This window comes from Notechis scutatus, chromosome 3 (assembly GCF_049901735.1).
Source record: "Notechis scutatus isolate UNSWTSFEM ecotype Mainland chromosome 3, rNotScu1.2, whole genome shotgun sequence".
Classification (NCBI taxonomy): domain Eukaryota; kingdom Metazoa; phylum Chordata; class Lepidosauria; order Squamata; family Elapidae; genus Notechis; species Notechis scutatus.
The window spans coordinates 118943072-118959776 of record NC_142011.1 but is presented as its reverse complement, the minus strand read 5'-3'; positions in this window follow the sequence as shown (position 1 = coordinate 118959776).

Sequence of the window (16705 nt, the reverse complement as noted above, 5' to 3'; positions counted from 1 at the left end):
GAATATTGGCCATCCAGATGGAAGAAAGCAATGGCGAACCATTTACACTTTGATACCAAGAAATTACTTGAATTTCTCAAGAGTGTCTTTGTTTTTCTAGTGGCTAATAAAAAATGGATGATAGGAAGTTGCACCATTGCTCTGGAAATCTGAATGGTTTCTTTAGATGTTTTAATGCTGTTCCCTTTAGCACTGGAGGTTTTTTTTTAATGTAATTGACTGATACGGATGAAGATGACAAAATGCTGATGTTGTGGATCTTCATAAGTACATGCTTTTTTATTTTCTAATCTAGGGTTGAGAGATGGAGCTTCTCTGCCTAGGAGAGAATGTTGGCCTTCCGTAATCATTACACCAACTAACTTCCAGTGTGCATGCATTATCTGGTTATTATTATTGTAATCTTGTTGTTCTGTTTTTAGACCTAATTTATGGATATCAGGTATGTACACAGATATAGCTTATATGCCACTCAGAGTCATCAGCAATTGTAGCAGCATATAAGCCTAATATTTAAAAATGAATTCAAAAATATCAGCATTGCCAGATTTTAGCTAGAGAAGTATAAATTCCCATTCAGCCTCAAATTCACTAGTTTATCAAACAAAGCCTGTCTCCTTTTTATTGTCTAGCCTAAAATTAAGAAGAATGCATGTATTCTTTTTTAAGCTACTTGGAATGTTAGGGTGAATATTTTGCATCACTGTAGGATATTAACTGACATTTTAAACATTAATTAGACTTATTTTTGCATAACATAATAAGAATCAAAGGCTGTTTAACCAATTAAATAAAATGCATTTAGGGCATCTCATTCTGGTAGATTTACAGTTGTTTGTAACCAGCTTAACTCCTCTATAAATCAATGAATATATGAATACATGCTGCAAATAAATATAAGAATGTGTGAAGGCCACCTTATTACTTTAAACTATTGTTTGGGGAATGTTTGACATTCCAGGTTATTTGCTAAATGCTACTTAAATATGATCTGTCTGATTATCTTTGCTCTCAAAGCATTCCATGCTTCGTTACATCGTGGTAAATATGTATCAGATAGTATTGTTGTTTATACCTTATCCTTATGAATGCCACAATTCTGTCTTTATCAGTGAGTCTCAAACTGTGGGTCCCTCAGGTGATGTCCTCCATCCATCCATTGCCAGTCATCTGGCCATAATAGGCTTGTCATCTGAGTCCCTGCTTCTCCACATTTACTACCAGTCAGCTAGTTCGTAAAAATAGATTCCTCAGTGAAAACTGGTTCACTGAAGTGTACAAGTGATAATAAAGTAGCAACTTGAATACTATGGTTCAGAAATCTTGACAACAATGGACAGACCTTAAGTGGAATTACTGATGCTATATCCACATAGTTGTGCTAAATAGAATTGTGATCTTATAGGAGCAACCTTGGAAGGATAGTACAAATACAATGACAAAGATAGAGAGATAGACAGACAGATAGATTTCATTGGACTGGAGATGCATCTACTTTTATCTTTTTATTGTTCAAGTATTTTTACTGAAGAATATTCAATAAAATATTCTTGACTAGCTAACATTATTTTGCATAGGTTATATAAATTAATTCAGATGATAAAATAAATATTTTATTACTTTTTCTAGTACAAATTTTAATTTAAACAGTCCTTTTAAAATGGAGGGGTTTAGAAGGTTTGCACAAATACAATTATGTTGTTATCATTTATCAAAAAATATGAACGTACATGTTCTTAAAATGAAAACATGGAGTTGTTAATTTAGTTGGTAGTCCATGTATTTTCATTTGTTTAAAAAAATAAAAGCCTATGATTGTAAAAAGATGTGTGTGTGTGTGTGTGTGTGATAGAAATGACTGGTTTTTTTAAAGAATGCAAACCCGGTTACAATAATTAGAACAACAAACCAATTATAACTGATTCTGCGTTATTTTTATACTTTTGCTAAAACAAAGTTCTTTTTTTAATGTACAGAAGCTCTAGTTTCTAAAAACTGTTACTGTTAATCAATGTGTTGTTTATCTCAGTATCAAAGAAAGAAAAAAGGATGCACTGATCTCATCTGTAATTACAATTTCTGTTTATTTATTTAAACAGCATTGTTTTTATTGTTTACCATAAATCTAAATGTTCTAAATAGGACTAGAGTCTTCCTTTTAATAAAAAGCACTGATGTAAAATAGCTTGTTCCCTGTTGAATCAAATCTGCTTATTTCCAAGGATATTTCTTCCTCAGTACAATCTTTAAAGCACAATTATTACAGGAAATAATCAACAAATACTGCAGATCTAAACCATGAAGTATGGGGTATGCCACTGTTTTCTGAAAGTTTTTAAGTCATTGACAGTATGTGCAGAAAAGACTGGCAGCACAATATTATAATTAAATATTATATTGTCTTGGCTATATTGCTGCAAAAAATGAATAAGCTTTAAGTATAAAATTGTATGGGAATTGCTTGAAATTAAATCCCACAGTGCAATACTGTATTAGTTTACTTTAATAATAGTAACTCTTTTAGATACTCTTTTCATTATATTATATTATAATATTTTTATTATCAAATTTAAATGTAGAATTTCTCCCAAAATCTACTACTCTTTTTGTATAAATATTATGGCAATATTAAGCTGCATCCTTTACTTATCTCAACAATGTTTGAAGATATTTTAACTTCCACATCAGAAAATAACAAGGATTACTCACATGAATATGAGTTTCCTATCTCTGGCTTATGTCTGCTTCTCAAGTCCTGTGTTTGAAATAATGCATATTAGTCAGATACCCAATTTCATCTGGTGTTTTATATTTTTGAATGTAACACAGTTGCAGGAGAGATATTCATTCTACACATAAAGGGCACATTTTTCTCTTGGCTCTTTTGGAGTGAGCTTATTGTCTTAGATTGGCTTTTCATCCTCTATGATCATTCTGGGTGAATGGAGCAAAGGCACCATCCAATATTACAGTGCAGGGAAATGTGCTTATTCAAAAGCAGCATCTTGCATTAAAATGATAAAGCACTTCTCACATTAAGGTGCACTCACATGCTACATAGTAAACACCATAGAACTGGATGGGGTTTCATACTAGACCAGTTTAGGACTACACTAAAATGTGTTATATTTGTTGTTATTAAGAATGTTTAAATAAAAGTGAATTCTTTGTAACAATTTCACATTGCTTGTAATCAGTATTGAAGATGATACTGGCTTTTTACCTAAATCAAATTTTTGCAATTGAGTTTTGTATCATGTTTACTTCTTGATATTTAAAGACTGTTTAGACAGTTGGATTTCTTTTTTCTTTTTGCCACATGCATACTGAAAAATGTCAGTGGAGGCCAAATGTATTCAGTGTCTGAATTGGGGAGGAAAAGTCTGTAAATTGGTGGGGCTTTGAGATTTATAATGAACAACATGTATATCAAGAAAAAATTTGTATGAGACTGAAGAGAGCCCTTTTGCTTTTGTCCTGACATAAAAACCTCTTTGTGGTCCCCAAACTTCATTAATAATGTCCTTCTCTAGACTACTATAACCAGAGAATTATGCAGGCTGTTTATATTTCTTACAGGCAGAATAGGCTGATGACACGAATCAGCCATTAGCAATGCACATGGAGGAGGCAGCACTAATTGTGCAGAATGTAATTAGTGATTATGTAATATCTAAGCTCTTGCAACTGTCATTAATGTCCACTATTCACTGGAGATAGTTCTTACTGAATTAGAGAATGATTACTGCATGCTAAATCTACTTAATCATAAATATGCTAATTAACACTGGGTGCACTTTAGCCAGTGGTTAAAAGCGCTACTCACCTCAAGAAAAAAAATGGTAGCAATGATTTTTTTTCTTTAAAAGGTAAATGTAGATAATTAAATGGTTTAGCAAATGCTAAGGCAGAACTATTGACTACAGCAACCTAAAGCAGCCTCTTCTGTAATCGATATTGTTAGGTGCTTGTTAAGCTTTGAAGAAGAGGGTGCTCTCCATTCTGCCAGGGTTCAGAGGAGCAGCTTCCCAGCTTCTGGAGCCACGGGGCAGGCATTTACCGAGCTCCCCCACAAATAACAGGGGGATGAGTCAGACTACTCTCAGGTAACAAACACAAAGCTAACCACTACAGGTGGAATAATAGCCTTCTTCATGTCGTAGAAAATGAATGTATTTGGAGTCAGACTTTAAATACTATATGGCACAAACACCACCCAGTTTCTGAAATCTTTTCCTGTTCCTTTCATTATGTATTCTGCTTTTCTATATAAAAGGAGAAATAGCTGTCAGAAGCCTCTAGGATAATATCAGCTAGTGATTTATGAGAACTCTTCCTGCTTATATATTTTGTATAAATAATAAACACTCCTGCATGTATCACATAGCACTCATTCATAATCAAAAGATGCACAAGCTATAAAGTGTTTTCTGAGTATCACATTTAAAAATTATCATACACAATTGGATAACTCATACAGCAGGAACAAAATAAGTAATAGTAACAATACACCCGAAAGAAAATTAACAGCATAATGGAATGCTTGCCTTTCTTTTATCCACAGACAAAAAAAAAATCTAACAAAGAGTACAATTCACTGGGATTTTTTTCTGGGTTGGCTCCAAAGAAATTAAGAGGTTGAATGTACACAAAGTGATAACACAAAACAGCATCCATTTAAAAAGAGATGATGATGATGAGGGATAAAATATGAATTAAGCAATAGCTATAATTTACTTGGGCAGATTTAACCTTTGCAATAGAGTTGGTGGACTGTCTGGAATATATTGAAGGTGATAAATATTCCACAAAACTGCATAAATGGATGAGAAATTGGTAATGTCAACAAAGGCCATTGCTTTTCTCATCACCTCTTCTTCCATCCACTAAGTTCATCCAGCAAAGCTCAAAGGGGACAGCGGGGGGGATATCAACTGCCTGCAACTATTGCGGCATATAATATGGCACACCTTAGACCAGCTAAATTACAATGACATTCTTTCATTTTAATCAGACAACTATTACAGTGCTTTTGTTCTACATATAACCAGTTTTATTTCCACTAAATGCCATTTGACATTCTAATAAAAAGGGATCCAATATTTTACTCCCAATTACCAGTAAAGGGCCTGGGAAGCTCTGTGTTTGACAATGATGCTAACTAACTATACTTGTGACTATATCATTTCTCTTTTTGTACATTATTGTTGTGCTTTGGGATTTTCACTGTGGAGAAACTACACTAGACATAAGGGCTAGAATACAATTGCTTTCCACTGTGCAACTTCAATTTCTCTTCTATTTACTAAGAACTCTGCTTTAAAATCTTAATTTCTGCCTATCTTCACCCAAAACAACTGAATTGTCAGTCCAAAGTGGAATGTTGTTTTAATTCTCCTCAAGAAACCATATAAACTTATTTTATAGATCTGTAAGGGGGGAAAAACTGCCATTTGCTGAGAATATCTGCTTCCATGACTTTCATTGTGCAGATCCGGTACAGAGATTGTCTTGATCTGAATGACTCTGGAACTTCAAGTGAAGATCAAGTCACCTTTTGCTCTTTCTCTGGAATGTATTGCCATCCAATTAACATTATCCAAGTGGATGTGGCTGTAATTTCCTGACTGTTTTGGAATGGATTCTGTTGATTTGCTATTGGTGTTTTGACCTTTTAGCTTATCCTGTGATTAGCTCTATAATGATGTAATTCTTCACATTTTTCAAACATTTTTCCTCAACGAAAACCACACAGAATTTCATCACAAAGAATCTACCTCTCTTAATCAATAGTTTGTTACCAAATGTTAGTGACCTGGTTTTTAGGAAGTTTTATCTATAGAAGAGAATATCTGTAACTCAGGGCTGAACTGTGGGGTCCTTGGGAGCACTGATGATATGACCTAGTTTGGTAATGAAATGTAAACCACCAAGCTCAGAGAGGACCAAGGACCTAACAGAAGGGTCTGACATGCACAGCCAGTATGTCATGGATGCCCAGCCTTGTGATACCTATTTGAGCATATACAGTGTGATTGGCATGGAACTACCACTGGCAAATCATACCACAGGCTTTCAGCAGGCAGTGAATAAATGATAAAAAAAACATAGTTTTATTATTGAGCATTTATACCAATGCCAGTAAACAAGATAGTTTATCAGGCTCTTTTGAGTGTCCCACTGCCTGTTTAGTTTTACTGCTTACAGGATGTAGACATAATCAGAATTTGTTATGTTTTAAAGATGTAGTCAAAGTTCCTTATCAAGTGACACTTTGTAAAATCAAAGAAAAAGTTAGCTAAATGATTTCACTGATATAAGGGGTAGTTTAAAAGTTATACAGGTCTCACATGTGAAAGGTTTTACCTGTGTATTCCTTTAATGAACATTTCAAAAGATTCATCATAAATCAGGACATTTCACTATCTTATCACAATCTCAGCACTTGCTGTAGATTCCATACTGACGTGGTTTTGGGTTGCAGAAAGGATAACATGTTTTCGCAGAAAGGAGAGGAGAGGCTATGTTTATATATATTTTAAAAAGCTCTCCCTGCATTTCTTCCCTGAGAGATTATGAATTCTAAGGGAGAATATGGCATGTGGAGCAAAGGACACACACCTCTGCTTGGGTACCGGCTGACAGAGAATGCGGCTCAGATCAGGCTTATTCATCCTCAGGGCATCTCTGCATCCCATGAACAGCCTTTACTAGTAGCTAAGTGCAGGGCTATACAATTGAGAGAGAGGAACTGTACATACAGAGAGAAGACCTGGCTCAGTTCCCAGGACTCCTAGGAAATTCTGCAGAAAAGGGTACACAGAGTGCAGTTTGGGAAATAACTAAAATGGAAGAAAAACCTGCTTCTTACAGCAGGTATATCATTATTAAGTTTAGATCCCAATAATCATGATATTCTGGTAACAATTGGCGCTAAGGTATTCTTCATGCCTTCTTATTGATATTGCAAAGGGCGACAATGTGGTGTGACAATGGAATGCTATGCAGGTTGCCATGTGTGATTCGGTGAAAAAAATAAGACTCTGGGTCCAGGTTTGTCTTGGAAAAGCCAATGTCTTTATTCAACTTAATAAGGACGTGTCCTTCTCAAGGTGGAGGAACCCTGAACACAATGTGAGGCAAATATTTATACATTTCCTTTGCTTGATTATATAAGAGGAAGTTGGCACATGACATAAGGTATAGAAATATAGAAATTATAGATATGGTCAAGCAAGTCAAATTCTCAAGAGCAAATATGCAGCAAAGAATTATAGGTTTACAATAATGTAAAGTCACAGGTGATGAGGATGTCAATGAGGATGAGGATGATTCATTGAACAGTCAGCCAAATGTTTACACTGGCTTTGGCATTTTTATCCACCTAACAAATCCTTCCCAAGGACCTGCGATATAAGATGTTGTTTGATAGTACTAAAGATACTGTTGCAAGATATAAACTGTTTTAAGTAAAGGTGCCTTTTGCAATTGACTGATGTTGATTTTGTCAATGCCAATGGTGTTCAGGGGGTGCTCCAGTTTTGGGATTGCACCCAAGGTGCCTATTATTATTGGCACTATCTTTGCTTTGCCACAGTGATTTTACTTCTATTTGTAGGTTTTTGAATTTTGGGATTTTCTTCAGTACTTTCTCTTCCATACTCTCCCAGGTACTGTATAACAATGAAATGGAGCAGGTTTCATTGTCATCATTTCTCTAGTCTTCCTATTCAGGGTCTCTACTTCAGCTTGAGTCGTCCAATATTCCATCTGTATATCTATAGGACTGAAATTGTCCAAATAATAATTGCCTTGGTGATATTTTCACCACTGAGTTAGACTTTAAATTCTTCTTCACTCTTCTGATGTATTCACTACTGGTGGTCCTCGACTTACAACAGTTCATTTAGTGACTGTTCAAAGTTACAACGGTACTGAAAAAAGTGATTTCCAGTGGTGGGATTCAAATTTTTCTACTACCGGGTCTGTGGGCGTGGCTTGGTGGGCGTGGCAGGGGAAGGATACTGTAAACTCTCCAGTCAGAGGTGACATTTGCTGGTTCTCCGAACTACTCAAAATTTCTGCTACTGGTTCTCCAGAATTGGTCAGAACCTGCTAAATACCCCCTGTGTTTCTGACCATTTTTCACACTTATGAACATTACAGCATCCCCATCATCGTGTGATCAAAATTCAGACACTTGGCAACTGACTCATCTTTATGACGGTTGCAGTATCCTAGGCTCAGGTGATCATCTTTTGTGACCTTCTGACAAGCAAAGTCAACGGGGAAGCCAGGTTCACTTAATAACCATGTTACTAAGTTAATAACTGCAGTGATTCACTTAACAACTGTGGTAAGAAAGGTAATAAACTGAGACCAAATTTACTTAACAACTATCTCGCTTAGCAAGAGAAAGGTTGGGATTAATTGTGGTCATAAGTTGAGGACTACCTGTATTAATCTCCTTCCTGACTTTAGTGTGTTTGATATTGTCAGCCTGAAAAATGGCTTGGTGTTTGTAAGTGATCATCTTCATCCAGACTCTTGATGTTATTTCCATAGGGCATCTCGATTCCTTCAGTTTTCACCAATTATTTGGAGAGTGTTGAGCAGCAGATGGTGTTTTCCAATTAACAACTTCAGGCGGTCCATGTAATGAATAGGTGGGATAGACTACCAAGATGTTTGATGTTTGATAGCCAGGGCCTGATTTGTTCAGTATTGTTGACAGAGTAGTCAATGCACTGACAGACAGTAGTGGTGAGAGTGAGTTTCCTTGAAAAATTTCTCTCTTGAAGTTAACCTCTCCCAATTTAGCACCATTGACCAGCAGCTGTGTCTTCCATTGTGCCATGGACTTTGCACAAAGCTTCTGGTGTTTCTATTATGTTATTTTTAGGCATTTGGTTATCCAGTCATGTGGCAGGGAGTCAAATGCCTTCTTGTAATCAATCCAATACATTCAAGTTGTTCTTCCTTCTTGTACAAAATCACCTTAGGTCAGTCAGGAGTTGATCTTTCAGATCTCTGCTATTTGGGCGGTTTCCTTTCTACACAGATGAAAGAGCTTGTTTTGGATGCATCAGCTACCATATCAGTTAATAATTTTAAATTTGTTGGTAAGCAATTAACTGGCTTATTGTTGCCTGGTGCTGCTCCTTTTGTTTGATCTTTCATTATTTATCAAGAAGGTTTTACCAAATATTAACCAAACTTCAATTTCACTTCCTTGCAGTATGTTGCTATATTACTTGGCAGTGAATGAGTCAGATGTTTCACTCAAAACCATTGCAGTCATGAAAGGGCTTAAACTGAAACTCGCCATTGTTCCTTGCATTATTTCAACTGCACCGGTTTAAAAATAGTTGTTCTTATTTTTTAAAAACTCACTTGTATGATTTTTTAAAAAATATTTCCATATGAAAAACATAATACAATGTATCACTTCAAAATACTGTTTTAAAGTAAACATTTGTTAAAATCTGGAATTAATCCTGCAGAAAAATTGCTGAAAATGAAAATGTTTTATTTAGTGGCATGAGAGTCTTCACAAATATATAAATGCTTTCCCATTGTCTCAGCATGCCCCCAACTGGCAGGTGGATTGAAGGAGACTGAGGAAAAACAGGATGCTTCAGGGCTGTTCTGGATCCTATGAATAACAACTGCACTCTATACCCAGAAGACGCATTACTGAAACAGGAAAGTCATCCTGAATAAAACTGCTGATTACTTATACCTATAGGATCTATTCATGAATGCTCTTTTAGACAGGGCTTGAATATTTTTACAGGGTTTTCAAAAGTTGGATATCTTTATATTTAAGTTTTAATAACACTAATAACAATATGCATTGTTCAATACAAATAAGCATTTTCAAAACAAATTCAAAGCTCTGAAAAACGCATAGCTCAGTGTATACATAAATATCTTAAAGGAGCCAGGAGAGTCTATGTCCTACCATCTACATGACAGAAATAATTCAGTGCAGATGCTAGAGGAGGTCATCTTGAAACACTTCTGCTTTACAGGAGCCAACAGCTCAAGACTGCTACTTGAGAATCAATCACATGCTCTGAGATGATAAGTGGTGTGATACTCCTGAAAGAAATTCCTTGCTGTGAGATACTGCTTGGTTGGATAGCTTCTCCAGGCTTGCATCAACCATGATTTCTCTTTGCCTTGGTGTATGGCAGACTTAATTTCTCAGTTGAGGATAGTCTGTGCTTTGTGGCTTTATTTTTGCAGAAAAGAGGAGGTAGAAAAGGATAAATGGTGGAATGGTGTCTTACTTTTTGAAACAGGTGTTGAAAGGGGTCTCTTGTTCAATGTCTCCCATTTTCCAAGACAAAGAGAGATTAGGGAACTCTGTTGTTAAATTCTCTGATTAATTGATCTACTTATCAGAACAAGTGAAAATATGAACAAGCCACATCGATTACAAATGTAACCATATTATTGCAACTATAGGGAGATTTTAGTAAAATGTATTACTCTACATTTATTGTGATATAAACAAAATAAATATTTTAAAGGAATCAAACATTTCTTATACTTTTTATTTACTGAATGTGTGTATGTGTAAGTATAGGTGTAGGCGTTTGTGTAGGTATTTGTTTTAATTAATATCACTGGGAGATGTCCCCTTCCTGGTTCTAATACCAGGAAGAGATCCCTATTTGCCTTTTGTTTTTTTTAAAAAAGTGGAATTCTGCATGAAGAAAATAATGATAAAGTACATTACAACAGAATTTAAATACAGTTGTTTTGGATTGTGTTTGCTGTAGGCAGTAAGGTCCGGCTTCTGGCTAATAAAAAGAAAATGTATGGATCACAATTCAGGACCTGCATGCTTAGAAAACAGAGGGGAAGATTGTCCACTGTTTTCCAAATACTGCTAGCCAAAGTCATGCATAATGATACAAACACATCCCAAGTGTGCTTTTTAGACCTAGACAAATAACAAATCCATCATACTGACATGCTTGTACATAAAGCACCCCAGATTTCCCAAGAGTGGATTGGCCTCCTGAAGTACAAACATTATTTGTCTTCCATGATTGTAGTGCCGCCATGGAGGAAAAAAATCCAGAATGGAGCTAAAAGAGCAAAAGTAGCCAACAATTTACCATCACAAAAGCTTACAGACAAATCCAGTAAAACCAAGAATCTGGGACAACTTCATTTCTCCACTGATATGGGATATATGATTTGTATACATAGTATATTCCTATGTTATATTTAATATTCTATACCAACTCCTGTAGATGCATAGCATGATAGGTAAGACAAAAATGGAATTTATTTTATTTAAACAATTGATAGAGTTGATGATCTCACATAATCCTCCAACCCATAGGAATAGGAATAGCCCACAAATCCATAGCCATACTCTGCCAGGAACTATCCAGAACCAAGGACAAAATATTGAAGGATGAAAGAAACAGTGTAATCTACAAAATCAACTGTAACCATTGCAACCAGTTCTACAAGGGATAGATACCACATCAATTAAAAACCAGAATCTACACAAACACTGGCCGGCAGTGAAACACCATGATCCCAAATCCTTAACCTCTACCCACACTGACACCAAACAGCATCAGTTTGATTGGAGCAACACAAAAAAAAATAATGGCCATGCTACCACCTGCCACACCCGTGAGTTCATCAAAGCCTGGCATTCCACAAACAATTCCATCAACAGACACACTGACCTACAACCAGCCTACAAACCCCTCAGAATCCAGATCAACTGCACAGCCAAGCAGAGACAGCACTGACCTTCAACTAACCCACGCAACCCCTCCCCCACACCAGCAATTCACCTCCCAATGATCCTGACCTGATGTATTCTTATCACAAGACCCATCACAAGACTCGCTGATAACTGACGGCTGACCCATCACAAGACCCTCACTTGACACAACCACACCTGAAGCTCTTAGAAACAGAAGAACACTGATGCTGACATCCCCCAAACCCTACTGAGGATTTTACTGAGCCTGGTAATGAAATGTTTGGAGAACAACCCACAAGCTTGGAGAATGAAGCTTCACCCTAATCCTACACCCGAGCTACATATATTTGCCATGATTGCTTGCATATGTTATGTTGTGTTGTGTTGTTTATGTTTGTTGTGTTATGTTATATATAAAATTATATTACATTTACATTTGCACCATTTACAATGGCAGGGTTACGCTATGTGATAAAAGTGTTCACTACAGAAATCATATACAATTGACTCCAAATGTTCCCTATGAGTAAGTATCCAGTAATATGTTTTCTTGACTTCCAATTTATTACAATAGCCATTTAAACATCTTCAGATATGTTTCCATTTATCTCTCTTGAATGAATAATGAACATCAGTAATGTGGGTGGAAGAAGATTCCTTTTTGTATTTATCTTTAAATTCCATCCTATGTTTAAGTTCTAAGCTTTCTATTTATTTATTTGTCTAATTTATACAGCTGCTCATCTCACTAGACTCTGAGAGTATACAACAAAAAATTAAGCAATGAACAGGTAAATCTACAGGTAAATATGAATATTGTGCTTTTGTTATATTCCATTCTTTTTGTTTGTAATGTCCTTTTTGTTTCCTAGTTTATTGGAAAGCTTTTTATGCAACCACATTGATTTTATCATATATTTCATTTTTCTTTCTCTTTGGTATTGTCTGTAATTAATTGGCCATAATTATCTCCTGTTTCAGAATTTTCCAACCCTCCTGGACTGTTGTTTTTTTCTTCAGGATTTATAATCATGGAATTGTTCCTATTTTTTTCTTTAACTTACTGAAGTCAGCTCTCTCACAGTTTAGAACACTAATTAGATTACTTCCAGTTCTCCCTGCCCACAATATGGTGAATTCTAGAGTCAGATTGTCATTTTCTCCCAAAGTTCCTACAATATCTTACTATTTCCTCTCTCTTAATGTTAAATTCAGTACAGCTGATTCCCTTGTTCTCCCTTCCATCTTTCAGATGATAAAGTTGTCTGCAAGGCACATGAAGAACTTGTTGGCTCCCTCTTGCTTTGATCCCCAATTGATACGGGGAATTGAAATATTCCATTACCATAGTAATGAGGTTCTAGGGCATCAAGGTCAGCTGATTTGTGAAGCTTTCAGCTATATCTTCTGTTTGGTGGGTGGCCAATAGCACATGCCTACCGCAGTGTCTTTCTACGCATCCTCCAGTTAATTTTCCCCTGGATGCTTTTAGCAGGATTTTCACCCTTAGTGTCATTAATTTCCATACAGTAGTCATAATTTGCATATAATGTTCCCCACATTCTCTTATTATTGGGTCAGATTTTTTTAAACAAAATATACAGTACATTCCAATCACAAGGTAGATTCCGCCAGGCTTCCACAATACCCACAATGTTATATTTGCTTTCCCCATCAGGTGTTCAAATTATCCATTTGTTTCCTATATGCTGGGCATAGATTTCTTTTCATTTGCACACGATTTGTTAAAAGGACACCAATATTTTAAATGATGTCAAGGATGCCAAGTAACTTACATTTGTAAAAAGTGTGAAGATAAAACTATTTATACTATTAGATAAGATCTGAGTTAGCATATCAGGAGACAGATCAAGGAGAGCCAGTTTTGTGTAGTGGTTAAGGCACCAGGCTAAAAACAGGGAGATGTGGAATTCTAGGCCCACCTTACGCACAAAGCTGGCTAGATAACCTTGGGCCAGTCACTTTCTCTCAGCCCTAGGAAAGAAGCAATGGCAAACCACTTCTGAAAACTCCAGGGACTTGTCCAGGCAATTTCCAAGAATCAGACATGATTGAACAGAGGAAAAAGACTAAGGGAAGACACTCCAAATCTATCATTCATGCTTGATGCCTGATTCTGCCCATGTCTCATAGTAACATACTGGATCTAAAAAAGGAGATAACATCAGAAATGACTGAAAGGGAAAAGGAAAGCCTAGCTTTCAAGATGAAATTATGCTGACACATTCATCCAGATCTAGCTATAGCTCCTGCATGCCAATAAAACACAACAAATGACTTTCAGAATGGAGATTCCTATAGTTCCGTAAAACTGAAAATCAGATGGGAATAGAGTGGTGGAAGGGGAGATTTTCTGTGAGGAACTTTCTCACCTGAATGGTATGGGAGATTGTGAAGGAGATACTTGAAATTCCTGGGCTGAGGACATTGACAAAGCAATCATGGCAACCAGAGTAGACATGGAGGTGGGACAAAGCAACGTTCAGAGCAGTTCTTACAATCTCATTTTGCCCCTCCCCACTTTCACCAGAAGCTAAATGTTAGGTAGTTTATGGATTTATTCTATTTTTAAAAAATGTTCATCATTATTGACATATTATGAATAGAGGTCAAACGAGCATCACTTTCACTCAAACTCTTTAAGAAGCTGGTATGTTGCTCTCTTACAAATGCATAGCAACCAAGCACCTCTCATTCACCTTGGCCATAAGCAACGGCACAGCCTATGGGACTACTTCAGACATCAGCAGAGAGTATAAGCCCATAATGCCACCAAAGCATGCCTGAGATGAAATGGTGAGAGCCAGGTCAAAGTTCAAGTGCTACCAGTATCTGAGAAGTGTGTCTATGACACAATGATCGCACACCCTGAAGTGTGTCACTGTGCATATAAAATGCTTTTTAGTCATAATAATTATGGGTAATGCTTTCATTAATGAGCCGAAACCAATTCAGGACCAGGCTCACAATTACACAGTTTGGAATTTCCTTTAGCAATCCTGATTGCGACATCAATCAAAGCAATTATACAATGCAAGAAGGAGTAGTCTGACTGCATGTTGATGTGGCAAATTTTCACGGTATCCACACCATAAAGCATTGCTGCTGTAATTCAGGTCAAGTTCTAAAAAACAAATTCAAATAATTTGGTACCAAAATTTTTACCAATAATCCACCATCTTTTCTGTGAGTACAATGAATAGGGCTTTATTTTAAACAATATGCATTAGAGGAACAAGTACAATATATGTATTGAGAAAAACACTGTGAAAATGTAGGCATATGGAGAAGTATACATTTGGGTAGCATTCCTTGGAACTGTACTTACCTACCTTCCTCCCTCTCAGTTCTGTCTTAACTCTCTATTATGTCATTATGAAAACATTTCTGAATGTCTCCACTTTAGAAGAAAATGCAGTTTTAGAGTTAGACAGGTAAGATGCAAATTCGATCTCAGTATATTCTATCAACGCATGCTCAAAATAGCACTCTCTATCAATTTCCAGTTCTCCATAGTACCATATACATAGAACATAAGCATTAACCAGATCAAGTGATACATAGGTATCCATAAACACATATGTATATGACTTCAGAATACAACAATTAGTTATTAATAATCTGTCTCAAGTATGGAACTGAATGAATTAGTCTGTGATAATTACTTGCCAAAGCATTTAGGAAATATTAGGTAGCTTTCTAACTGCTGCGAGAGAAATAAACTCCTGTATCATTAGATAACAAGGAAAGAAATAGGTTATTTCCTTTATGAAAGCTTCCAATTGCCTGATGTGTTTGCTCAGTAGATTATTTTCTGTCATCTCAGTTAATTGAATTTTATCCATTGCTCTTAGAATTCTTTCCTTTTATAGAAGGTTAAAAAGTTCAGAAGAGCCCCAGTTTTGAACCTCAGCAATTTATCGTATAAACCGACTTGAACCGTTCACAGTATGCTGGTATGATGGTGAAATGGAGTAACAAAACTAGAATAATTGCTTTTCAGTGTCTGACTGGATCAGTGTTCAAATAATTGTTAGTAAACTATCAGTCTGCCACATGGCACCCAACCGAGGTTCTGTAACAAATACATAAAAGGCTTTCACAGATATAGCCCCCTCAATAATTTGCCCTGGAACATTTCATAAAGTTTCACTATTTTCATATTTATTTCTTGGAAAGTGAATTTGAAACAAAACATGAAGTTGAATTTCACAAAGGGCCTGTTTCCAAAAGATCCCTAACTAGATTAATGGAAGGTGAGAACTTATTTGACCTAATCATCTAATGCCAGAGATATAATTTAAGATAGATGTAGTCTTACACAATGCTAAAGTAATTCTACCTAGCTGGTCATCTTGTGGAACAGCTTAATTGATCAATTGACCTGTTTTGCATAACTGACCTGTTTGTTTATCTATTATGACCCTTTGTCCTGGTTAATTACATATAATTCAAACCCCATCAAACCCCTCTTCTTTGTACAATCTATTCTGTTTAGTCATCAAACCATACATCTCAAGTTCATCAGAAATAGACATATACATTGACTTACCTCTGATAATAAAAAAACCAATTTATCCATCTTTGCAACTTCTGTCACCTTCACCAACCATTCTTTGATTCTGGGTGATGCCGAATCTTTCTACCTTTGTGCATAAAATATTCTCACTGCAATTGGCATATACAAAAACAAGGTCCAATGATTTTTTTTCTATCTGTTTGTCCATTAATTCCCCAAAAACTTTTGGTCTTCTTGTATATTTGTGCTTGTTGTATAAAATCCTTTGAATCAGTGGGTATATTTGAATTTAAAATTTTCTAGCTTTTTTACATGTTCAAACATGAGTAAATGTCCATTTTTGTTTATATTTCCAACATAAATTTGAAGTTTCTTTATACAGTGTAGAGTCTAGATAATTTTAATCTTTTATCCATACATTT